Source organism: Eretmochelys imbricata, chromosome 7 (assembly GCF_965152235.1).
Source record: "Eretmochelys imbricata isolate rEreImb1 chromosome 7, rEreImb1.hap1, whole genome shotgun sequence".
Taxonomy (NCBI): Eukaryota; Metazoa; Chordata; order Testudines; family Cheloniidae; genus Eretmochelys; species Eretmochelys imbricata.
Genome location: NC_135578.1, coordinates 17,973,875 through 17,974,671, shown reverse-complemented (window position 1 = coordinate 17,974,671; position 797 = coordinate 17,973,875).

Genomic DNA, 797 nt, shown 5'->3' with positions numbered 1-797 from the left:
GCTATCTTAAAACAAAGAAACTTCAAATCCAGACTCCAGCGAGAAACTGCTGAATTGGAATTCATTTGCAAATTGGATACTATTAATTTAGGCTTAAATAGAGACTTGGAGTGGCTAAGTCATTATGCAAGGTAGCCTATTTCCCCTTGTTTTTTCCTACCCCCCTCGCGCCCCAGACGTTCTGGTTAAACTTGGATTTATGCTGGAAATGGACCACCTTGATTATCATACACATTGTAAGGAGAGTGGTCAGTTTGGATGAGCTATTGCCAGCAGGAGAGTGAGTTTGTGTGTGTATGGGGGTGGGGGGTGAGAAAACCTGGATTTGTGCTGGAAATGGCCCACCTTGATTTTCATACACATTGTAAGGAGAGTGGTCACTTTGGATAAGCTATTACCAGCAGGAGAGTGAATTTGTGTGTGTGGTTTTTGGAAAAAAGGGGGGGGGTGAGAAAACCTGAATTTGTGCTGGAAATGGCCCACCTTGATTATCATACACATTGTAAAGAGAGTGGTCGCTTTGGATGGGCTATTACGAGCAGGAGAGTGAGTTTGTGTGTGTGGGGGCGGAGGGTGAGAAAACCTGGATTTGTGCTGGAAATGGCCCAACTTGATTATCATACACTTTGTGAGGAGAGTGATCACTTTAGATAAACTATTACCAGCAGGAGAATGGGGTGGGAGAAGGTATTGTTTCATGGTCTCTGTGTGTATAATGTCTTCTGCAGTTTCCACAGTATGCATCCGATGAAGTGAGCTGTAGCTCACGAAAGCTTATGCTCAAATAAATTGGTTAG